Source organism: Dermacentor variabilis, chromosome 11 (genome assembly GCF_050947875.1).
Source record: "Dermacentor variabilis isolate Ectoservices chromosome 11, ASM5094787v1, whole genome shotgun sequence".
Lineage (NCBI taxonomy): Eukaryota > Metazoa > Arthropoda > Arachnida > Ixodida > Ixodidae > Dermacentor > Dermacentor variabilis.
The window spans coordinates 66,947,490-66,972,978 of record NC_134578.1 but is presented as its reverse complement, the minus strand read 5'-3'; the positions used below and the strand labels follow the sequence as shown (position 1 = coordinate 66,972,978).

The 25,489-nt window shown below is 45.4% G+C and overlaps 1 long non-coding RNA gene across 1 annotated transcript; it reads left to right on the top strand.

The window, feature by feature from the left end:
* Positions 1–9,394: 9,394 nt before the first annotated feature.
* LOC142563718 (uncharacterized) lies at positions 9,395–19,256 on the top strand. Its single transcript, XR_012824396.1, has 4 exons — positions 9,395–9,503; positions 15,759–15,931; positions 18,170–18,259; positions 19,161–19,256. It is a non-coding gene; the product is annotated as an uncharacterized LOC142563718 (long non-coding RNA).
* Positions 19,257–25,489: the final 6,233 nt, after the last annotated feature.

The window sequence follows — 25,489 nt, the reverse complement described above, 5'->3', positions numbered from 1 at the left end:
GTTTTTGCATTTTGCCCCCATCAAAGTGCGGCAGCCGTGACCGGGATTTAATCATGCGACCTGGTGCTCAGCGCGCAAGACCAAAGCCACTAAGCAACCACGGCGGGTATTGTACGCTTATTTCTAAATTGACTAAGAATTCGCAAGCATTGTCGTCTATTCGGTACTTCTCGCATATTGTAGACGCTCTTTCTTGCACGTAGCGTAATTTATCGTCACCAGAGTGTTCCTCGCTCTTTTCCTTTCTCAACGATCCTCCCCGCAGATTGAACATTTCTTTTCAGCATTGGAATGTGCACGAACAGAAAGGTGGCGGCAGCAGCACCGCGTGTTAGCTTGGCCGTGGCCGTGTATGCTGCCTTGTCTGCAGCTACTTGCGATTCCTCGAACAGAAGCGTGAAACGATGATTACCTGTAGTGCTCTGCCAAAGCGAACAAGGCAAAATAACTTTCGGCACAAGACGTTTCTAGGGAAATGAGCCTTGATAGCAAGGGCAACAGCGAGCAGAGAGACGAAAGACGTCTGATAAATGCTCGCTACATGCATATTGGGAACAGGTCTGCCACTGCGTCAAAATATAGCCGTTTTCTTGGGTGAGGAACAAACAGTTGGCTTTTCATGCATTTTGGCCGCACTTCATGTTGAGCGAGTGCGTGGTAGTTGTGAACTCGTAGAGAGCCGGGTGTACAGGCTTGAATATTACCCAGGAGTGTGCGTAAAGCGCGCACCACACTGCAAGAAGGATTACGGGCATGTTGCCTTTTCAGAATTAGTGCAAAAGTGCAGGCAAGTCAAAGTCAGCTATATTTCACTAGTATTGTAAATTGCGTTAGAACCTAAGGCGAACCTAACTAACGTGACAATGAATCGGTACATATGACCAGCGCTATTTTCTTCGCTTTGGTACCTTGGTCATGCGTTCCGATTTGTCGCCCCGTTGTATAATATTCGCAGCAGGTATAAACTGCGTATGCTGCAGTATTGCTGGTCCAGGCCTCAGAAATACATTAACCGATGCTACTGTTCTGAGATTCTGTGGACTGTGCAACACCTTGCCCTCATTGAAATGTCTGTACAGAATGCCATACAGAGTGTTCAATCCTATAATAATGGCTCTGATACATGTAACATAAGAGGTTCCTGAGATTTCAATATGCCTGGAAGTTCCCAAAATGCAGTGACTACTTGTATATAGTATGTACACAGCGCCTCCGATCGTTATAGATAAGCCAACCGGAAAGGGACGTACCTCTGCTGTACTGTGTTCTCTCTCAGAAATGAATGTAGTGTATGCTTTTCTCTTGCAATGTATCATCCGAGTTCATCACCGGCGTGCGATACCTGCAAAGCAGTTGGCAGCGCTCTTCAGGTCAACTTTTTTTAACGTGTGATAGTCCTAAAGGCACCCTTTATGCCACTCAGCCGCAGTTTCCTCGCGTTGTGGATCGCTTCAAAACGTCATCACAACGTAGTGCTATAACACCCCCCAAAAAGCAGCAGCACACTGGTAAACCTTGTTATTGCTTTATATGCCGCACTTTTTGATGAAATTCCTAACTTTTTGCTATTTCCCGCTCACGAAAATTTTCAGAAACGAGATATTCAAATGGCATCTGGCACAAATTTGTTTGCCTTGAGCCGATTACATAATGTATTTTGAATTCATTACTCATGCCCGTAAGCTTAGTAAATAAATCAATCTTGCAATACACATCAGCGGTTAGAGAAATAAATCATCACAAAACGTTGCGGATTGTTTCATTCATCGCCACATATTTTATATCTATGTTACAATTATTTTTCATGAAAGCATAAGCATACAATTGATATTTTTCGTTGAGCACTGGTAAGCAAACGAAAACCTTGCGATTAGTTTCTGAGAGTTTAATTTCTGCGTTATCAATTCAAGCCTATTATTCCGCGAAATGGAGAAATAATATTCATGATCATGCACCACAAAAGAAGTCCCGTAAATTTGTGGTCCCAGGAAATGTAGCCCATCCTAGCAGCACGGGCTTGCGATCGATGTGCGTACGCGTAGGCGAGAAACGGCGATCCAGCTTTTACAGTTGTGTTTATATTGTACACCTTCTAGCAATTCATACCTATTTCATAGGGCCCCCAGGAGAAAATTCAGTTTCATCGCACCATTGTTTTGCAGGATTTCGACGCCAGAATAAATATTCACACGTCGGATGCCTTCACGACTGCTATAATCATTAAGGGCGCTATATCTACGACAGTTGTTTCTATTAGCGTTCGCCAAAGTAGACTCGATGCAGGATGCTGGAATCCGGGCTTGTTTGGATGTTATTTAGAAATACCACCTGACTTGAGCTAACAAGACGAGAACACACGAAAAGCACGTGAACACGGCGTAGTATCTGCGTGTGCGTGCGCTCTTACGGTGTTCCCACATCGTCTACGGTGCACAAGGATTCGTTGCGAGTGTCTAGCGTGGCCAGGAAATGACGGCAATTGGTTACGGTATGCTACAACACTGGAGCGTTCCAACCTAATGGCATTGTTCGCACTCATGCAAAGGCCCGTCACTGTGACCAGCTGGTCTCGTCATAGTTACTCTCTCTAGCTGCCAGGTGTCGCTACGAGTTCCGCATTATCGAAGAACTTCAAGATGGCTTCAGAATAGGTAGGCATTTGGCCGATAACCTATTTGATCTTACTCAGTGTATTGAAATATCAAAAATAGAAAACAGTTCGTTACATGTGGCTTTTTGTAGACATTGCAGGAGCCTACGACAACATAACCGCAACATTTTGTGGGCTATTCTGGAAGGGGAAGGCTTAGGTGACGATTGTCCACAGTTTTTAATAGATAGTTACCTAAAAAATACCGTTTGCGTTGAATGGGAAGGAATGAGGAGCAAGGAGCAAGCAGATATCAACAAGGGACTGAGGCGGGGGTGCCCTTTCTCCCCACAGCTATTTATGATGTACATGGTGAGGATGGAGAGGGTGCTAGAAGGAAGTAATATCGGGTTTAATATCTTATACAAAAAGGCGGGTACAGTAGTACAGCAGCAGCTTCCAGGTTTATTTTATGCGGACGATATTATGTTGCTAGCTAACAAGCAATGTGATTTGCAACGTCTGGCTAATATCTGTGAACAGGAAGGCAACAATTTTGGTTTGAAATTTAGTGTTAGAAAACCAGGTGTTATGGTATTTAATGAAAACAATGAACAAAAAGTGGCAATACAGGGCCAGGAAATACGTCTGCTTAGTAAATATGAATACCTTGGTATGTGAATAAACGAAGGCAATTAATATATGGGAACACAGGAAAAAGCAATAACAGTGAAGGGGAAGAGAAATTCAGCCATAATGAAGCGCATAGCGCTATGCGGATACAATAGGCACGAGGTGCTCCCGGATATGTGGAAAGGTGTAATGGTTCCAGGACTTGCGTTTTGGAAATGGGGTTGTTTGTTTTAAATCATGGGTACAATCAAGACTCGATGGGAGCCAAAGGTGAGTGGGTCGCCTCACACTCGACACTCACGGTATGACTCCAAATGAACCTGTGCAGGGTGATATGGGCTGGACTAGTTTTGAAGCGAGGGAAGCTCGCAGTAAAATTGATTATGAAGAACGACTGAGGAATATCGAAGACACTAAATGGGCTCGGAGAGTGTAGAGGTATCTGTTCAGAAAAAACATTCATTCACAGTGGAGGAAAAGAACTACGAAGCTTACCAGCAAGTATGCGGCCTGTAGGGTGAACAGCGCAGCAACAAAGAACGTTAAGCGGAAAGTCACAGAGGCTGAAATAATCTCATGGGTGGTGGTAATGAAAAAGAAATCTGCCATGAGTAACTACTGAAGAGGACGAAACCTAATCAGGAAAGAAACAATTTATGGCAACTCAAAGGAAAGCTCATTAGTTTACGAAGCGAGATCGGAATGCCTTACAGCACGCACCTATAAAGCGAGATATAAGACGGAAGAAGAAGCATATGCTTGCTGCGGTAAAGCTAGGGAAAAGATGGAGCGTGTTTAATTAGAATGTTAAGACGTCTGCAAAGCAGTCGATTTAGGCACCACAGACCTCCTCGAAGGTCTTGTGTTCAGCGAGAGCAGTGGAATAGTAAACATGTCCGCAATAGAGATTAATGAGAGGCGATTGTAAGGTTGGTGGAAGAAAAGTAGGGAAACGACAGAACCGGACACGTGCAAAAGCAAAGTTCGCAATAGGGGATCAGAAAATTTGGTTGTTGGAGTTCAAACTGCTTTCTTTTTCTTTTTTTTTTCTTTTTTAACCTAGGTAGGACATTAGGCAGTATAATAGCAAGAGCTTGGTGGCGCAAGTCACCACCTCGTCCCAAAGTGGACGCTCTAACATACATCCATCCAACCAAGTCATGGAGGAAGGAAAAAACTGAGGAGAGGTCCTAGCCCCTGCTAACGCTAGCAGAAAAGCGTGAATGTAGTGACGTGGCCATGATTTAGGGCGACAATGGCGGCTTTGTAATGGTTCTGTGTGCTCACACGTGTTGCTTCATAGGTTTCGTACCGTGGCAAAGGTGTCGTGCGGGCAGGTTTGCGTTAGTCTCCGAGTTTTGTTGCGCTGCGCTCCCGGATGTTGCTGTGGCCAGGTCGGACAGGAGGAACTAAAGCTGGTGAAATCTACACGCACACAACTCTGCCCGCAATGTACAGAGTCACGGCAATGGCAGCGGACGAAGGAATATCCGCGGGGAATTCGGCCCTCTTCGGCGGAATCTTGCTAACGTGCGATCCCCGGCCAGAACCGATGCGTTTCAGAATCTGCACAATGAACGACTTGCAGGTCAGTGATTCCTGCTTGTGACAGGGCATGCCTTATTTGCGGCACGTAGAACGTACGATATTCAAGATTGCATAATCCTGGTTTTAGAACTTCGTGTTCAATAACAATTTCTTTTGCGCATATTAAAACACATGTTGCTCAACTGTTGCTTGTTTCTCGCATTACTTGCGACAGCGCGAACACTTTTAAACAGAACGTGTTCGAAGGTAATACACACCTGCACAGGTGTACCACGTGCAATACACGTGCCGATAGAGCTTTATGCAGAATATATGCATTCTGCTGAGCTGGGCACCGTGCGCTGGCCAGTGAACGCTTCATCCGGGAAGATGGAAAAGAAGCGGCTGCTTTGACTTATTAAAGAACAAATCATGCCTACCACAGGTTTATCTTGCCTGTGCGTGCGAGAAGCGCAGGAAAGTGAAGGTTAGCGGATGCGCTGCAAGAGTGAGCAAGGCTCCACAGAAGGTACGCCTGCGAACACAGTTAACGGGTGTTCCATGGTCGCACGTAGGCCAGGTATACGCGCGTAGTGTTCCGCAGCGTGCGCTGGCTATCACAAAAATTTGGTTGCGTGCAGCTTCATTTACCGTGGGAATATTGCACCTTAGGTCGCAGTCAATGAATATGAACGCAGAGTCAGAAATGACATTCTACCTCCTCGCCGGCGCGCTGTCGTAGTGATGCGCGGCCATAGGAAATTTGTTCAATAAAACGCGACGATTCCTCAAGCCACAGCGAGAATACGTGTTTGTGCTCGTAAAGTCCAGATGGATTGCAAATGGGTCGGTGTGTCGGACGCGTCTCCAGTGCATGCTTGCAGAGCAGTGAGAATGCGTGCATTCTTTTCGTATCACCATACGTCCAGCTCGCAAGTCCGTCTGAGAGCTCGAGGAAGTTCAAACAGAGAAAAGCATGTAGAAGGGAGCTCTGAAGGTGGCCTTTCTTTAAAAACACGCAAGAACTGGGCAGTAGCCAGTACTTGCGGATGATGAGAGCAGTTCAATTGGCTGGGCTGATAAAGCTCGTTTATTTTCATAAAAGCGGATAAAAGCAGCCAATTCTATTTCACGGCCCAATTCGCAAAGTTCATTATCAACTTCTTTCAACATTACTTTGGCAACGGTAATGAAATGAGACATCGTGATTACATCCCTTTGTTTAGTGTTACTGCGGGGCCCGCGCCTCCGAGCAGCCCGGTTGCGCGCAGGGAGGTGTGGTTCCGCGAGAAATGTAAACAAGAGAGGAGAACTGGCCGGACATGATGGCAGAGCAACGCCAACTTCCAGCTTCGAATTAGCTTCATGAAGGGTGACGTCAGGGCCACTCCTCAGTTTTTTTTCCTTCCTCCATGGCAGAAAGGTACTGCCGGGAGCGAGCTCTGTATAAAGTCATCCCATAATTTCTGGCGCATCTATACGACAACACGCTTACTTAATAAACTTGCCCTAATAATTTGGATGCAACAAACATTAGGAATAAATTTTTGTGCTGCCGATTACATCATTGGCCAAGGCTGAGTACATCAAAAGTTTGATTCTGTTTTTTTTCCCTTGCCAAAACAACGATTCGATAATAAGGTACGCCGTTGTCAAGGGCTCTATCTAGATTAACTGCCATCACCTGGCATTCTTTACCGTGCTCCTAATGCACGGTACACGGGCGTTCTCGTATTTCTATGCAACTCACCATCATAGAAATGCGAATGCCGGAGCCGCCATTCAATCTCGGAACCTCGGCCATTGTAGCGCAATGCAATGGGCACTACGCCACCAAGACGGGTGAAGTATAGCGGGCTTATATTTATAAATTATTGAAATGGACTGCGAGCGCAATTTGTGGCGACTAGAATTTGTGCCATAGCTCTAAGGGGCTTCCGAGCATATAGCGATCGCATGCATTTTACCAGTGAATCGCTTTAAATAGTCATTATTTTCAATAGCCCGGCAATATAGTGGCTTAAAATGCTCTTACTTCACTTGCTTGACAATATTGTGGTGCTAGTGTTACAAGAATGGTGCTACAGAAGACAGATCCGTTTTTTTGTAGTTCAATATGGTCAGGACAAATTCTTACTTACGTCTCAGAATAATAATAATAATCATCATCATCATCATCATCATCATCCTAGTTTCGCCCACTGCAGGGCAAAGGCCTCTCCCATACCTCTCCAACTACCCCGGTCATGTACTAATTGTGGCCATGTTGTCCCTGCAAACGTCCTAATGTCATCCGCCCACCTAACTTTCTGCCGCCCCCTGCTACGCTTCCCTTCCCTTGGAATCTAGTCCGTAACCCTTAATGACCATCGGTTATCTTCCCTCCTCATTACATGTCCGGCCCATGCCCATTTCCTTTTCTTGATTTCAACTAAGATGTCATTTACCCGCGTTTGTTCCCTCACCCAATCTGCTCCTTTCTCATCCGTTAACGTTACACCCATCATTCTACTTTCCATAGCTCGTTGCGTCGTCCTCTATTTCAGCAGAACCCTTTGCGTAAGCCTCCAGGTTTCTGCCCCATATGTGAGTACTGTTAACACACAGCTGTTATACAGTTTCCTTTTGAGGGATAGTGGCAACCTGCTGTTCATGATTTGAGAATGCCTGCCAAACGCACCCCAGCCCATTCTTATTCTTCTGGTTATTTCAGTCTCATGATCCGAATCTGTGGTCACTTCCTGACCTAAGTAGATGTATTCCCTTACCACTTCCAGTGCCTCGCTACCAATTGTAAACTGCTGTTCTCTTCCGAGACTGTTAAACATTACTTTAGTTTTCTGCATATTAATTTTCAGACCCACCCTTCTGCTTTGGCTCTCCAGGTAGGTGAGCATGCATTGCAGTTGGTTCCCTGAGTTACTAAGCAAGGCAATATCATCAGCGAATCGCAGAGTTGCTAAGGTATTCTCCATTAACTCTTATTGCCAATTCTTCCCACTCCAGGTCTCTGAATACCTCCTGTAAACACGCTGTGAATGGCATTGGAGAGATTGTATCTCCCTGCCTTACGCCTTTCTTTATAGGGATTTTGTTGCTTTCTTTGTGGAGGACTACGGTGGCTCTGGAGCCGCTATAGATATCTTTCAGTATTTTTATCATACGGCTCGTCTACACCCTGATTCCGCAGTGCCTCCATGACTGCTGAAGTTTCGATTGAATCAAACGCTTTCTCGTAATAAAGGAAAGCTATAAATAAAGGTTGGTGATATTGCGCACATTTTTATATCACCTGATTGATAGTGTGAATATGGTCTATTGTTGAGTAGCCTTTACGGAATCCTGCCTGGTCCTTTGGTTGACAGAAGTCTAAGGTGTTCCTGATTCTATATGAGATTACCTTAGTAAATATTTTGTAGGTAACGGACAGTAAGCTGATCGGTCTATAATTTTTCAAGTTTTTGGTGTCCCCTTTATTATGGATTAGGATTATGTTAGCGTTCTTCCAAGATTCCGGTACGTTCGAGGTCATGAGGCATTGTGTATATAGGGCGGCCAATCTTTCTAGGACAGTGTTCCCACCGTCCTTCAACAAATCTGCTGTTACCTGATCCTCCCCAGCTGCCTTCCCCCTTTGCATAGCTCCTAAGGCTTTCTTTACTTCTTCTGGCGCTACCTGTGGGATTTCGAATTCCTCTAGGCTATTCTGTGTTCCACTATCGTCGTGGGTGCCACTGGTACTGTATAAATCTCTAAGAACTCCTCAGCCACTTCAACTATCTCATCCATATTAGTAACAATATTGCCGGCTTTGTCTCTTAACGGACACATCTGATTCTTACCTATTCCTAGTTTCTTCTTCACTGCTTTTAGGCTTCCTCCGTTCCTGAGAGCCTGTTCAATTCTATCCATATTATAGTTCCTGATGTCCGCTGTCTTACGCTTGTGATTAACTTAGAAAGTTCTGCCAGTTCAATTCTAGCTGTAGGGTTAGAGGCTTTCATACATTGGCGTTTCTTTGTCAGATCTTTCGTCTCCTGCGATAGCTTACTTAATTCCTGTCTAACGGCGTTACCACCGACTTCTATTGCACACTCCTTAATGATGCCAATAAGATTGTCTCAGCAATAAGCAATAAGCATTGTCTCAGCAATAAGCACCGGCAAATGGCAGGTCTCGTGCGCAAACCTGCTAATGATACCGGATCGATTGGATGAAGTAACTGACGGAGAAGCCGTAGTCCTATAAATCCGCTTATTCGCTTTATTATAGTCTACACGAGTAAGTGGTGATATCGAATTATATCATGAATACTTCTCGCTAGTTAAACTGTTCCATTGAAAAGTTGGCAAGCTATCGCGCACAGTGATCTCTGCGTTTATTCTGTACTGTATCCGTAGTACTCGCATGCTTTGTAGTTAAGCAAGCGCTATGTGCTGAAAGATTATATTCTTTATTCGGAACATGGGGAACACGACATCGTTCTTTCTTGATAGGTCCCACATGTTCGGCATTGTGAAACCCGCAGCTGCGCAGCTCTGAGAATTCATTACAAACAATGCTTTTAACATGTCCTTAATGTTTCTCAGAGATCAGCAACCGTCGTCGAAGCAAGCGTTTGCCAGTGTTTTGTCACAAAAGATGCCTCGGTCGAACTTGGTGTCTAGGCGTTTTGTAGCCAAGCCAAATATTTCTCCCAGCGCTGTTTTCTCTGTTATTGTGCTGTTTGCCGAATTTTGGCCATCACGAGCGAGTGAGTATAATCTTACGCTATTTCACACTTTTAATTACTGTTCTATATAGTCTTTTCCTGTCGTCATCTTGAAAAAGAACAACAAAAAAGCAATTACAAAGCAGTTGTTTCTCCATGCATTCGCCGTATGAATATTGCTATTCAGCATGCCACGGAGCATTACAAATAAATTATGGAAAAGAACAAAAAGGAAGGATAAATGATGGCAGCTGGAATGTTCGCAATTAAGCGAATTTAAATTGAACGCTACCAGAGCATTGAACACGTCCACGGCAATATCATGAAAATATCCGCAATGACCTGCAAAAGCGTACTTACATCAAGCCTATTTACACGGAACAGTATGGTTCATCGTCTTTATTTTCTTTTTTTGCTTAAAAATAAGACTTGCGTCTTCGTCTGCCATTACGAAGGCATGCCTCCGCGAAACCTGATGCTCTACATGTAGGAGGGTCTGAGAATTAAATATTCTTTTTCTCCTTACTGTCCTCCGCCTACATTATTTTTCGTCATTTGGCAAGATACTGTAAATTCTTTATTTGTCCCCTTTTGCCCCATTCGTGGCGGCAAATTGCGGACTTTAGAACTTCTTTTTTTTGTAACATTTATTATTGTTGCGTAGCATCTTGGACAAATATGTTTACTGAGCCCTTTAAAAGGTGCGCAACAATAATTTCGTGGCCTGTTTACAACAGAATAAAAGATAACATATTTATTCAAATGTGAGATATGTGCCAGATGTGTACCGCGTCACAGAGAATATGATCAGAAGCTAACGTAAGAATGTGGTACATTGCAAGATGCGTGTATACTACTTCCAAATCTTCGTTTAAATATTTTTAAACATTTCTTTAATTCTTTGTCATTAACCATCACTAATTTTCCTAGCCACATTGACAGTCAGACTCTCCCATATAAGTGAGCGATGCGCGTGATATCTACGGGTAGCGTACAAAGCGTATCTTTTAACATTTGCCACTCAATGAAAATGATGCAAGGTTTTTAATTTCTTGTGTACCCTAACGACTCAATATCCATGAAAATCTTATGGAAAGTATTAAGATATCACTTACCAGTCAACATAATTATTATCCTTAACCATGCGCAATATGACAGTTATGTATGCATGTTCACATACGCCTTTTGCGAATTCCTTCCACGACATTTGTCCTTTCATAACGAAAGCCTGCTTTCTGGAGGTACGTGGTTTTAATTTATTGGTCCGTGTATCATATCTACCAAAATAAAACATTACTTGTTCGAATGGAAAAACTGTTGCTTTTGTTATGTAACGGCCCCGTGCCCACAGTATTTGACAGAAGAGGACAAGGACAATAAATGCTAACGTTCGCGTCGGCCAGCAGCCTCGCGGCCACTTTCCACATACCAGCTTCCTCTTAAGCTTGGGCCCAATTCCGATACCGCCGGTTCAAGTGCATGTAAAACGCAGACACGCTTTTCATGGACAACCACTGGTACAACTTTCATGGTGCATGTAGCATTTGATAGAGATTTGAAATTCTAGTGACTGTTGCAAGCACAGTTTCGATTTTGGTAGGAAGTTTTTCAACGGAATATTTAAAAAATTGGTAAGTTTGAAAAAAAGAAGTAGAAGCTTGAAGTTAAGTCATTCGTAGCTCTGCACCTAGAGCAGATATCGCAGTTCCGTAAGCTCCCCCCATTCGATAGAGAGAAAGAGAGAGAAAAAACTTTATTCAGTAATAAAATATATTATTCTCATGGAGGAGCCCTAGTCGAGAGCCCCACCTGCCGTAGCAGCCCGTACGACCTGGTTGATCAGCGATCGGCCGCGTCAGAGCTGGTCAGTCGCGCGTCTCACTGCTCGAACGTGAGTTGTGATGACAAGCCTGCGTCTTTCAGGTGTGTGGGGTGTTTTAAGCAGCCACAGGTGAGGGGAAAAAGTGTAGGACTTCCTGCGCACCAGGTGCAGGAACCCGGATAGTCCGTCGGGAACATGGCGTGTAATCTTTCTATGTGAGGATAAAACCCTGTTTGAATTTTTCTCCAGCTGATGGCCTCATCTATCATTATATGTTCTTAGAGAGGGGTGCACACTTGTCGGCTAATACGCTGATGGGTGGAAAACTTCATTGTAGCGTCATTAGGGCATAAAAGCGGACAAATTCGATATGTCAATTTATATATCACATTAGTTGTTACATCGTTTACAACGGCATTTCAAAAGTACTACTCACGAACTAGTGGTGCATTTTCATGCTATGTATAATATATCAATTTTGTCCGCTTTAAATGTACTATTAGGTTCAGTTTACGCAATTGTGATATCGCTTTTCATTGCTTAGTTACATGGTTCTGGCTCGCAAAATTAGTTTTCATAAACTTCACAAATTTGTAATAAGGCGTTGGCGACCTAAATAAAAAAATTGGCAACCACTAGATTTTAAACCTTTCAGTCACTAGATTCTAGCCTTTTATGTCGAATGTAACAAACCTCATCAAATGTGGTTCACAGGTTGCCGACAAAAGCGATTTCTCATTTCCCATGTATCTAGATATAAGAGGCCCCTAGCTTAAGCTTGCGCTTAATGCAATTACCTGTGTAGTGGCAGTGTACACATATAACTTGTTGGTGGCAGACTCAATATTGCCAGGATGGTAAATATCGGGGGTGCGATGTGCAATTACTTAACTCTAGTAGATTGTAATTCATGTGATCCGGTTTGGAGGTAAATCCACAAATGAGAAAGAATCACCACCAAAGTGCATCCTGCATAAGCCGCGTAGTGTGGCTGAACTCTTCTTTCACGCTTCGCTTTGAACAGGCTACGCCATAGAGTGGCGCTCACCCTAAACTTCCCTCCCTTTGCATGGCGTCCAACACTGCACCGGTGAACACCACCGTGTGTGAATTCTCGTTGACCAGCCTGTGATCGTGGCCCAGCTGATACAGCGCCTGGCTGCTGTACTGCGGAATAGAGATTTGATAACGACCAGTACCGAAATGTGAAATGCAATTAGCACTCTTTGCCTACTTCAGAGACTTCGAATCTATCCATGTATTAGGCGTCTATCGTCGACCCAGTGATCCAAGTTGCCTCGTAGCTTCGGGCACTAGTAAGTTCTTGGGATGGCGATGCCGTCCTGGTAGTTCCACCGTCGCCATCCCACTTCCTTCATGCCGTCGTCTTCAAGCCATCGTCATCGTACAATCGTTGCCATACTGTTGTCCTTATGCCACTGTCGTTACGCTGTCGTTACTTTGCCATCGCTTCAGAATCACCTCATTATCGTCACGCCATGCTCGTAGTCCGGCCTTATTTTTTCTATCGACGTCATTCCTTTTTCGCCATTCCGATTTTAATCATGCTGTTGTTCAATTCTTATGCCACCGTTGCCATGCCATCGTCGACACGTAGTCGTCATCATGCCGTTGTTGTCACACAGGGGTTGTGATACTGTCGTGGTTGTTCCACCGTTATCAGTGCAGCTTCGTCATCCGATTCTTGTCGTACCACCGTCGTCACACCATTGTCGCCATGCAGTAACTGTCACCCCATTGTCATCGATTTCGAATCGTGATCTTATTGTCGTCAAGCCGTCGTTGTCATGCCGTCATCGTTGGCCCACCGACGCCATTCCATGTGGGTAATTTCGTCGTCTGGACTTCGGCGATGTCATGCACTCCACATGATGCTCTCATAGTCATAGCCCATCCTGCCGGTGAAGTGTCAGCAAAGCGAGCGATTCCCGGATGCAGTTTGTGCCACGCATAAAGCTGCCGCAATAGAAATTTGAGAAAGACCACGACAGATTTTAAATAAAGGTGCCTTACACATAAGGGTGTTCAACGCGCCTTATTGCACACTGCTTGAAAGCATATTCCATTACCATCGGCCGTCATCGGGAGATGGGCTCTGCCGCAACTTTGTTGGCCTTTATTTAAGAACACCGCCAGAGTGAAACGGCAAAAAAAATACCACAGTATCGCCGTAATAGCAAAACAATGAATTCGATAGCAATATGTTAGAATAATAAGCGAAATTTAAGACTCGTAGCTGTAGTGGCAGTAAAAATTGAAGTAAACCTAAACTCTCGAAGTAAAAACGAGCTGTTGTGCGAGTGGTTTTCTGTCTGAATCCTGCCATCAGAAATTTTCATTTGACTTTGTTAATTAAACTTAACGTGCCTCCTAGCTGCTTTACCTCCACTTTTCCGTATCGTGTATGTTTTGAACATATTTCCTTGACCAATCCCGGAGGTAGTGCGCAGCTGCGCCGTTAAAATTGCATCATTTTGTGGTTTGAGCTCTATCATTGGTTCGCACTCTTACGTTTACGTTACATTCACTTACGTTTACGTTTACGTCGTACTCTTACGTATTGCGTAGCCGCGCCGTTAAAATTGCATCATTTTCAGGTTTGAGCTATATCATTGCTTCGCACTCTTACGTTTACGTTTGAGAAGATAAAACATATGCGCGGTCGGTACTTCGTTTCGTGGCATTTGTGTGGGGGCTGCCATTGTGAAAGCTCTGAGGAATAATTTTGTCAATAATGTAAGGCCGCCTTTAAGCAACTTTAGTAGTAGAATGGTTTGGCAGTATGACGCGCATATACCGCGAGTCATATATCATGGCGTCGTCTGAAGCATGCGTATGCCTTAATATGTACAGTACCTCACGGTGACGGCGACGGCAGCGACAAAGGCACCAAAATTTGCTTAGGATGTCCCTATAATTGCTATTGCAAAATTATAAACCGCAAAGAAGGGGAAGTAGGTAAATAATACTATTTCAATAAAAACATATAATTGCTATCGCAATAAAACAGATATGGTGCGCGTAGTAGACCATGGAAAGTGTCACCTTACATGCATATTTTATAGATCACCGCCCTTTTACTCAGTTGCCGAGGTGATGTCAAAAACTTGCGCCTATTATCGTGCATCTGCACACTTCCTACAAAAACCGTACCAGGAGGCGAAAACAATCTGCTTTCTGAGAAGTCGCTCGTTATTCTGTGACCTTATGGTACCTGCTGCATGACCTTTTAACGAATGACGTCAGCGTGCTTGTCTCGAAAGAAGTCAAATGGTAGGAGGCTGCAAATGCCACCCTGACTCATTAGGTTCGGCAAGATGGGCTTTTTGCCGCATGAAGATACTTTTTCGAAGCCATCGAGAGCACTTGCTAATCGCAAAAATCGAAAACTGGCTGCGCTTTGTGCTGATAAGTGCTTGCGCACCATCTTATCGCGCATGGTTTGCAGTACGCTGTTCTATCCTCTGGATACGTACGCACGGGAGCCACAGGCCGATAACGTCACGGGCCTAACAGCTGGGAATAAACGTTAGGGGGGGGGAGAAGGGGAGGGGGGTTGTGTGCCTACGGGAAATCAGCGTCACCTGCAAGGTCTTTCATCGCCGATAGTTTGGTCGCTTAGTTGTCGCAACAGGCGGCGACACGACATAGTTCATATTGTTAGCGCACGTGAAAATAGGAGATATGCTAAATTTAATCGAGAGTCCTGTGATTTGGTGGCTACTATGGGCCACGCAAATAATAGATGACAATTATTGCACGAATGTTTCGCAATATATCCGAGGTCTCAAGTACACATTCTATGATCCCACATTTCTTACTGACCGTTCCGCTGCTTCAGAATTATCACTGCTGTTATTTCCAACATGCTACTTTATTACTTCGCATTTATTATTAGGTACTTTTGAAGTCCTTACGCCCGATAGAAGACGGAAATTTCAGCCAAAGCCGCATCAGGACGGTCACTCTGCCTTTTCACAGTATAAGTGTTTCTTGTTGCACGTCTAAAAAGATTAACTATAGAAATTAGTAAGTGATCGTATTTATTGACTATCAAAATTGTTGGTGTTCATACGTGCCTATTCTCCAAACGAAGTGGCATTTGAAGCTAACTGAAATTTCAGAACTCAAATTGTCGCCCATGATTCTACAAATTTTCTACGCGTATGAGGGCGATATACGTGCTTGCAGCACAATCGCGCTGGGAAAATTAAGACAAGATAACCTAAATAGAAGCGCGCATGAAATGAAGGTCACAGAACTAAATCTACAGAGATATTTTTATTAGTATTTAATTATTTCAATTACTACTAAACCCAGTGACAAAGATTGTGGCAGAGCTGTGCAACAGATGTTAAAATAGAAATAAACGACAATAAAATATTTAAGTATAGTTGTCTAGCAAAAATAAATATATGAAAAAAAGAAATAAAATGCTTATTATGATATTGCAGGGTCAGCAATACAGCGCGATATATTTCCAACCGTGGTTCATGAAAACAAGTCGGAAGGAATGCTTACTCTTTCAATACACGCAGACATTACCTTGATATTACGAGAAGCATCCGTTTTTGCTAGTACATTCAGAGTAACAACTTACGGTCAAGATTCAATCACAGAAACAAAGGTAAGATCAAGTCATTTTTGAAAATAATGGAATGCACAAAAATGTTTTTTTTGGCCCGAAAGGCGAAGCATTGGTTGCGATAGCAAATTAGTAGACCGCTATAAGAATTAAGGACATTAATTTTATCGGCCGTATAAATATGCAATCATTCGCTTACAAACTAAATTAACGAGCACGATTTCACACGCGCGCGTATAAACATGAACACATCTCAATTGACGACTGCGGACACTTCCTGTGAAACGCTCGAGTGAAGAAGTGCGGAATCAGCAGCGAGGGATTTGACCTTCGTGCTGTCTCTCACTGCAATGCGAATTAAACGTCGAACGCACAGCGCATACGAAGTTACCGGCACTCCGCATGATTTGTCGACATGGCAGATTGCTATGATGATGTAGCCCGCGGGGGCGCGCATTTTGTCCAAGCACGCTTAAACCACATCATGTGGGGCTACCCTAAGCACCCCCTTCGCCCTTTCCTCAAGCAATTAATATCTGTTGAGGAGCACTGGGAGGCTACCTTGCCCAGCTCGAGGTCCGACCACTAGGAGGCCATCCTGGAGTGGGCTGAGAGGACAGAGGAGGCCTACTTCAAGTAGTTCCCCCCCACCCTCTATCCCCTTGTCCCCTTCCCTTCAATGAGGGATAAAGTGTTTCATCATCATCATCATCATCATCATCATCATCATCGCAGATCGCTTGGAACATAAAGCGGCCGCACCGTAAACATCAGCCGCCGTAGTAAACATCCATGATCCTCCCTCGTCACCCTCCCCCCGTGCCCGGCGCGCGCCAGAAAGCAGCATGCATTCAGCCCGACTGCCTCCCTCGCGCGCTAGATTGAGCCGCGATTATCGGCTGACGTTCTAATGCTTTCTCTAGCACATACAGCGACGGCGCACGGCGACAATGTTATCGTGTTTGGACTTAATATGGAACATCACAGCGACAGCAGAAATGTGGTTGGAGCGTCCGCATAACTGCTATCTGCCCCCTGCCCTAGTTGACCATGCCCAACGCACCATAATATCACTCTTGAACTTTTTATGTGAGACAGGCTTAGCCAGTCGTCCGCAGAACCTGTGGAACACGAAGGCCGTGGGAAATGTTTTTGTGCAATAACGCTTTCTGTGGACTAGGTTCTTCCTGTTCATATTGTGTATAAAGCGCGCTTCGGCACAATGGGGAAGATGTAAATAGTAGTTCTATGTATCATATCTTAATCAACTATCACTTACATTTCCTTGCATCGTTCACTTCCCCTTATCCCAGTGAGGAGTAGCAGGCTAGCGACATGACCTTCAGTCCGACCACTCCTCCTTTCTCTTCATTAAATTATACTCCTTCTCCGTTACCACACTTTCAATTCCACCCAACTCCTCTTCAAGCCTGTGCCGGATGACACCACCTGCGACATTTGGCGGCGGAAGATGATGGCATGCATCAAGCTACTCTAGTTCTCAGCTCGCCCTCGCACACGTTCTCTCCCACCTACAGAATACGACACGCGTGGCGCCATAGCATGTTACCACGCTTTAACTTCCTGTGGAAGACCATGGCAACTGCAATGGCATAAATTTACCTACAGTGTCGCGAGATTGTGATTGCAACTTTAAGAATAGCGTTAGAATGGTAGACGCAGCAAAAGTGACGCGGCCGGCGCAGCCAGCGCTCATCGCAGGGCAATGTGGCGTTGGCCCCGTCACCGTTCTGGTGTCCATCGTCCTAGTACTACGGTTGTTGCTGTGAGTAATAATTGCCAGGGAGGTGGCGATGTCCAAGGTATGGCGTCTAGAGTTTTTAATTAAGGTATATCACAGAACTTAACATCATATTTATCTTGAATGGTATCATGAAAGATATTATGAACAAATGACGCGTTTGTTCCTGCTGCCAGTTCCGACTTCCCATATAAATATTTTCATGGAATCTTTTTCCGGAAATGTGACCCAGAGTTAACGTTCTGTAAGAAAAAAAAACAATCTCCCGAATGCTCAATAAAGAATAATAACACATTTTGCCATGAAACTTTAAACACTTTCGTGACACGGATGTAGCTAAAGAAAGCTTTTTATTGGGCAAGTTGCCAGAACATGCTAATCATTAGCTTGGGGCGCGAAAGTACACATACGAAATGTTACACCCACACAAAGTGCAACTTCAACAATTTCCTTTTGGTAGCTTCATTGATATATCACCGCTTACTGCAACCTAATTTCCGATATACGTATTTTTGCAGGTAAACCTATCTGAGTTAGACGGTAAAGTCTATGCAGATCAAAGTAACCGAGCAGTACTTCTGATTTCTCGTGATGAAGGAACACGCGTGGTGAGTGGTCAAAACAATAATAAATACTCTATCTCATCAATGTTCTCGCGTACTGTAACTAAAGGAGGAGATGTTCAGTAGGTTCGCAGTGAAACAATCATGGAAGGTAAAACATATGGTCCATACTGTGTACAAAATGTCGCTAGTTTCGCATTCCGCTCACATTCAGCAGCTGAGCAAAGCTACTCTACTGGCTATTGCGTTATGCTAAATATATATAAAATAGATGTATATGACAATGAGGAGTTTACGAAGAATTCGCATATACTAGTAACGGTAGCATACAGACTATCTTGACCTTGATAATCGACAGTAGGCTTCAGCTTGTTACAAGTATGCAAAATTTCCAGTATGCTATCTAGATACACAGTATTTATCGAGCATTTGATGAAGCACTGTTTAAAGCCGTACATTTCCCATTAGGGTGCATTATTTTATGGACGCTTACTGGTATATATTGACACGTGTACTTGTCTTCATCGGGAGACACGTTTCGCTTAACAAATTTTATCGCACAGCGCAGGACGCGCTTGCATGTGTCGAAAGTTGCTGGAATGTTATCGCTGGTTCCATCCACTGTCTGTGACCGAACCTTTCGTAATCTGACTGCATATGTGCGCGACGCGAATAAGGTACAATTTTGTGGAAGGGGCGCCGGTCCCAGCGATTAGTCTGGAACATTCGATGATTTATGTATAAAAGTCGACGCGCTTGATCCGTTGATCAAATTTCGACGACCGCCGACCGTGTTCGCCGCTACCGTTGTTCTTTGAGTGTAGCCTGTTCTTTAAGGCACAAGTGCGCCCAATAAAACGCTCCTTTCATTTATCGCAGTTTTGCTGCCCTCTTAACCGTCACTACCACGTGACAATATGATGATATGTGCTATTTTATCCTTTAGACAGGGTTCATAGGCGATGGAATGATGATTAGAGTTAAGGACGGATCGACGCGGGGAACAAACGGTCAGATCTCCCACCAAATACTTGGCGTGGATGGTGGTCACTTCCAGGATGAAATCAATAAAATAGGTGGGTATTGTTTGTCAGGTCCCGTGTATCCTGCACAGGCCGAAGGCGATGGTCGCCAGGCATTGTTGATATGTACCACTCTATATTTCAACCACCCAGCCTACACTTCATGTGATAATAACTAGCATCAATTTTTCTGCAAGATGGATTCATGCACCAGGGGAAGAAGAGTGCATGTCGTTATTTATCAATTCTTTGGGGTAAACTGCAATATAAAACATCTAGTACATCAGACATTCCGGAGGGGATTTATCTGGGGCATCTTGTTTCTTCGTCTGCGCCTAATTCTAGCCATACGAGCACTCGTTCGCTTTCATTTTACCTTCATCGAAATAATGGTAAGTGTCAATAGTACCTAAACATTTAAATACGTCTTTTTATCACCTACAGTGCAGCGCAAATTAGACCTAACAATGCGGCAGTAAACGACGATACCGTGCTACTAACGCTTGACTCTTTTATTGCCAAAAATAGCCAAAAGGCAAAACACAGCAAAACACAGCAAATCACCATCCGCCATAAGCCACTATCGAGAAAAAAATATAATTCTTATTTTTGGACAGGCATAGAGTAGCCACTCACGCTATTATAATATTATTGATATCTGTGTCTGCCATGATTTTATTATTGAACTAATAAGAGTTATTGGCCAGTCATGGTGTGGGACAGAACAAAGGCTTAAACATGCAGCAGACGGAATGTACAGCAAGATCACCAGCTATGGCAAGTTTCCGAACGTTGTTCTGATGTTCCCTCAATTGCTAAGACAACAGTATTTCTGGCCGCCATATTTTTTTTTCACGATACAAGGGAACATAGTACAGTATACCTTCCACGCAAGATACAAACGGTTGGCCGCGCCCCTTAACACGTCCACGTGGCTTGTGCAATAAACAAGAACCCCACTTGATCGAAATAATTTTGATTTGCTTCTACAACTTGACGCATAATCACATCGTGTTTGCTGCACGTAAAACCCCTTAATTTCAATATAGCTATCATTTATGTAACACTGCGCTGCCTCAGTTTTGCCTGACGATGAGATCCCGACGCCGAATCGGCCCCCGAACCGTTGTAAACCGCGAACCCCCGTAAGACGGCTGACGCGCCGTGGTTGCTTACTTTTAATTGGAGGCCTTCTGATTACTTTCGACGACTTCGGACTCTGTAACTTACGCCTAGATTTAGGTACACTAGTATTTCACATTTCTCTCTTAATAAATGTGGCCGCCATACTGGGGAATCAAAAACACAAGACCTTGCTCTCAGCAGCAGAGTGCCACATGCACGAAGCGAACGTAAGGGGCTCATGTCGTTCTCATTCATTTGAACGAAGTAATGTGATAGCTATGTGTTGGTCGACTAATGTACACGCTTAAAAGAATGTACGCCTTATCTCTGGGTGAACTCCTCCTCCTTCAGGCAGGAGCCTCTGTTCTATATGAGTAATAGGGCCTGAATTGAGCTTTTCTTCATAATAAACTAAATGATATTTTCTAATATAAAATAAAATATCATAATTTAATCATAACCTGTCCGCAGCGAAATGCGGATAGCCAAGTTACAGAAACACTTTTTTTTAATTGCAGGCCTTGGCAGAGACGAACAATTGGGTGACGAAATGGGAACAAGTAAAATGAAGAACATTAAAGTGAAAGCTCGGAGCGCAAGAGGAACAGGTGCGTTTTTTAAAAGCGACCATATTGTGGTATTGTCATGAAGGGTGCGTGAATGAATTTTAGGTAAATACAATTACTTTTTAAGCATGTACATATCCTCAAGAAGCGGCTTTCTCCTACTGCACCATATAACCCATCTCGCTGCGCTATCTTTCGTCGAAGAAATGAAAACAACTGGTTTGTGAAAATTTGCTGAATGCAATTCAGATATTTCACCAACTAAGATATCCCAGAAAAAGGTTATTGATTAGATATTCGGAAGAAAATTCTTGCGCGACGGGTTGTGTATTTCACATATTTCGGAATAACGAATCGAGGTTACTATACAAGATATTATTTATCATGCTTTCTGTGGTGGCTATTCTTCAAGTTACGTTGCACTGCGTTTATGGGCGTTATTCCTGCTACCACCATGCCTCAGCCGTTCGAATGAGCCACCGGTGCTTCAAGCCTCACTTCTGCAACGAGCAGTTCGCAACCCCGTGCGTCATGTATGACCGCCTCTGGAAGCAAATGCAACGACCAGACTGGCAGCGTCCCAATCGACAGCGTTGGGTCTTCACGATCTCTCGCTAGCTCTCGCGAAGGAAGAATGTGAGCCTGCTTGCCTCACCACCTGTACTACTGCATGATGGTACCGTACAGCGGGGCACTTTCTGGCGCCGTTTAAGAGCTCATTCACACCAGCGACTTGAAGAGGTCCCGCGGCCGACTGGCAATCAAAATGCAACACAAGGCAAATGACGTCCACACATGCATGTGCGAGCGGCCCATCGCCACACACAAATATCTTACGATTGCTGCTGCGCACGTGTTCTGGCGAACTAAGTAAAGAAGCAGCAAGCACCAAGCGAGCTTCTGAAAGCACCGTCTTCCGGTGTAACTGATTGGTTTAGAAGCCTTGCGACTGCGGTCATGCGACTGAAAAAAGAAGCAATGAGCGCGCGGACGAAAACCGTTAATTTTTGAGAAAGCGGCCGCTGGTGACTGTTTGCGACCGATCGCTTTGCAACCACGTGGGTCGCAAAAGTTTGCTTTCCTCGAAGAGCAACTGTTTCTAGGAGTCGCTAACTCCTCGATTTTAGAGTCACGCGGAGGCTGTCGCACAGCTTGTGTACCAATCAGGTGCACAAAAACAGGGCGTTTTAGCTTCCGCTGCGAAAACGGTGCCGCGGTAGCTCAACTAATAAAAGCATCGCTCGCGTAACACGAAGCCGTGGCTTCGTGCTCCACACCTGCGGCCATTTGCTTTTTCATCCACATTCACTTTCATTTATTTTTTGTTTCTCTAATTCACCTAAGAGGTGCACATACTTTTCCCTATGCTGTCCTTCGAGTCACTATTGGTAGGCTTATTTTGAAATGAGTACTAATAAAATCGGGCCCCTTTGAGACGCAGGAGGAGCCGACGCGTTCGGACAGATCTCTGCTGGCTCCGTCCTTTTCGACTGCGATTGGAAGATTTACTTCAATCCTCAAGACTTTTGCACCATTTGACAGATCTCGTCGAGAGGATTCTACCGAGCTCGTTTTTGACCCGGTAGGCACGGCATCATGCCGGAGGTGCAGATGGTTGAAGGGGAAGGTCTTCCCCGTGAAGAAGCTGACGCGCCTGGGTGTCGCCTTGATTTAAACAAGAATGAGCGTTTTCTCCAGCAGCAAGGGAGTGCTTCTACTCAAAGCGTCAGCACAGCTATCTGCAGCACGGCCAACGCGCAGGGCGTCTTTCGGCGTTATGCAACCACGTCGAGGCTCCCACCTTGGCGCGGAGCCATATTCGAGTGATTGTCCGACCCAAGGGAGATATGGATCTCAAGAAGGTTAGCCAGATGCGCCTGGCCGAAGCCCCGGCGATGGCGGCGAGATTATCCCCAGAGAAAACAAAGGAGGATTTCCTCAGCCCGAACTCAGAGTATTATTGTCCTCTTTATCCCATAATCCAAGATTCCGGGCGCCTACGCGGCGCTGCGTCTCATCAGGCTCGTCTCGACCGAGTATCAAGTTTTTGCCTACGCCGCGACCTCCGACGATACCTGCAAAAGCGTCATCCGAGGTATCGACGAGGATATGCCGGGCAGCAGTTGGCGGCCATGATCGTCAACCAGTGTAAACCTAAAGCCGTGGAAGTACGTCGCATCAAGGAAACGAGTACGGTCGTCGTTCTCTTCAGTGGTGTAAAGGTACCCAACTATCTAGAGACAGAATGACGTTTGTTATGGGTGTGGGGATCTCGGTCATCGTGCCGATGTTTGTCCCACCCCGATGAAGAAAGTGTGCTGTGGATGCGGTTTGAATGACCCTGCGGAGGACCACAAATGCAAGCCGAGATGTCCCTTGTGCGGCGGGGGGGGGGGCACATCCAACGGCAGACAAGATCTGCAAGCATCGTTTCCAACTCCCCTTTGTGGTGACACAAAGAACACGACGTAGAAAGCACGACAAGAAGCAGCTGCAGGCCCAGCAGGTCCTGGCATCACACAATTTCAGCGAGGCATCACCTGCGAGAACGCGCTCTCCCTGGCCTGTTCTTGAGAGGCACGGCAGTCGCTCCGGGAGGTGGTGGTGGTGGGAAAAACGTTTATTTTGCTTTATTTACACATGGAGTTAGCAGTTCTTCAGATGGTTTCTTCCATCTTGATTTGCAGGGTTGGTGGCCCTAGTCCAGGGCCCCACTGAGGGTAGCTGCCGTGCGAGCACGTCTTACTAGCCCTTGCTGGACTTTCAGGATGTCGCTGGAAAGCATCCTCTCCCACGGTTCCGCACTCGGGTTTTCTATTATGGTTATTTCTTTTGCTTTTTGGCAGGCCCACGTGATATGATATAGCGTGGGCTTGTCCCCGCACCAGGGGCATGTGTTCTCATATTGGGTAGGGTAAATTTTGTTTAGTGTGTACATACCAGAACTCCGGGAGGCGCTCTCGCTCCTGCGGGCGTTCGCGCTCCAGGGGGCACTCCCGCCCCAGGGTGCGAATGCGAGAGGCTTACACCACCTGGGCAGATCGAGCCAAGCCAAGGCCGGTGCAGCTGCCAGCACAGGTAATGCAGGCGCCACTGCTAGAACCAAAGGAAAGCCCTAGGGTTGCCTTTCTAATTCAGGAGAACGCTACCTTGAAAGCTCAGCTTCAACACATGAGGGTCGAGTTCGATGCTCTCGGGAATTCAGCACAGCCTTGACGCGGTCTCCGTCGGCAGAGCTGCGGTCGGCTAAGCGGAAGATAGGTCCGGAAGGAGGGGATACGGCGGCGTCCGACTCGGCCGTCCTTGGAGCAATCAGGGATTTGCGAAAGTCAGTATCGCGGCAAGCGGAATGCTTTGACTTCGTATCACGTAAAGTCGCAATGATCGAAAGCAGGCTTGGTCTCGGCGAGAATGCTCTTGTACTCCCGGTGACGCCCGTTTCGCTGGTTCCCCAGGCGGACCCCTGTACGCCAATTGCTCAGGCTGGCGTAAATAATGACGTGGCGATAAGTCGGCATAACAGCGGTAGCAATCATGGCTTCCAACGCAAATGAATTTGTCATTTGGTAGTGGAACTGCGCAGGATTTTGAAACCGTAAGGCCTCCCTCCAGCAGTACATTTCCCCATTGGCGGTTAGGCCGCATGTGATTGCTTTACTAGAAACCATTCACATGGCTGTTGCCTTGCCCAGCTATAGTTCTGTAGTGGATAGGGGGAGGGGCAACGTTGTCTTGATATCTTGGTTGTGAGGAAATATGCCTTTGTAGAACCCAAGCTTGACCTAGGCCACTCTATTTTGGAGGCCCAGCTGGTCAAAATCATCCCGATTAATTGGCGTAAGTGTAGCATATTCATACTGCATGTCTACAGAACCCTTCAAAATCACAGGCAAACGTTTTCTTCGCTGATTGCAAAGGCGGCTGCCCTAGCGGGCAAGTCGCCGCTCGTAGCTGTCGGGGACTTCAACGCACACCATCCGACCTGGGGGCATCCAAAGGCCACTGTTAAGGGGAGACACCTGGTTCAAGCTATGACGAACTGTTCATTGGCGCTGCTCATGGCCCCTCGGTTCCCAACTAGGGTGGGCACCTCCGTTACCAGAGACACCACTCCGGATCCAGCATTTACTAAAAACACAGTGAGCGCGGAATGGGCAAACCTGCAGGAAAGCCTGGGAAGCGATCACGTTATCCTCTTGTTCACGCTGGAAACCCGGGCGGCTTCGCCTAGGGAGTTCTGGGTGACGTGTTGGGAGGAGCTTGGAAAGCGCCGCAAGGCTAATCAGACCGAATATGGCACGTTGAAGGACCTCTTCTCGCGATAAGCGGAGGATGCGCTCCTCACAACCAAGACGGTCGAGACTGACATACAAGTGGATGTAATGGACTCACGTGTTGGTCATCTAATGTAGACTAAAAATCATTAGTTGACAAATGACACGCGTAGAAGCTCAATAGGAGGCTGCGTAAGTGCATAGCGCTCTTCGATAAAGAAATCGAGGACAGTTGTGAGGAGCTATCTAGGCAGCAGTTGAATGAAGTTTGCTGAACAGTAGATGGGC